Below are 967 nucleotides of genomic sequence, written 5' to 3'. Positions count from 1 at the left end.
CCCCTTTTTTGCGAAAAAAGAGAAAGATTTTAACAAATATTAATAGGCCTAGTAATAAAAAGAAGTAAAAACATACGGGGAAATAAACCAAAAACAAAATGACAATAACCACAATTTAAAAAACATACTCACACGTTTGTTTTGAGGTAAAGATAAAAGGGGACTCATTAGCAAAACATTCAACAAAGGATTTTTAAATTTTCAATTAGGCTAGTGAGGAAATGAAACATAAATGGTAGGCCTCTAAGCATTATTAATTAATTTGCTACGTCATTTATTATCTTTTTGAGACAGAAGGTTTGATTATAAAACTGTGGACAAGAGTTTCATCTACTTTCCCTGGGAGACAGAGTACACTATAGGCTACGATACAAAATTTGATTGACGAGCAATGTTCCTCACTGAGGTTCTCGAGCATGGAAGGAAAGGTATAACAAGTGGAGTTCGCCACAGTGGTGTCCTGGCTCTTTCTCCAGATATTGAAGAAAGGCTGTTGTTCGGGGCGAGTACCGTTCCCAAACACTGCACTGTTAGGGACTCGTGCGCTTCCTCAGCACTGGACTGGGACGCGAACGGTAGGTTCTACGCTTCAAAAACAATGCACTGATAGTTTTAGGGACGCATCAAGGAGATTAAGAGTTAGGGTTAGGGTTAGGGTTAGGGTTAGGGTTAGGGTTAGTTCTAAACTCCTTGGGACGCATACACACGCTTCCACAGCTCTTCGAAATTATTGGCCCTTGTTTGTGACATCGATACTATCTGGTAGTACCAAAAACTAACCTAGTACCAAAGATTCTGTACTACCAAGATATTTCAATTGCCCTATATCTATCTCGCGTCCTGGCGCGACCTTGTCTAAGCGCGTGACGGCCCGTGATACGAGCGTAAACAAACGTTTCAGCGCTTTTCAGTTAAAGTTGAAAGTGAGCAATTCTGTCTGCAGGCAGAGAGAGAGAGAGAGAGAGAG

The sequence above is a fragment of the Aplysia californica genome, unplaced genomic scaffold (assembly GCF_000002075.1).
Source record: "Aplysia californica isolate F4 #8 unplaced genomic scaffold, AplCal3.0 scaffold00134, whole genome shotgun sequence".
NCBI classification, from domain to species: domain Eukaryota; kingdom Metazoa; phylum Mollusca; class Gastropoda; order Aplysiida; family Aplysiidae; genus Aplysia; species Aplysia californica.
Note: the sequence above shows the minus strand (reverse complement) of the source record.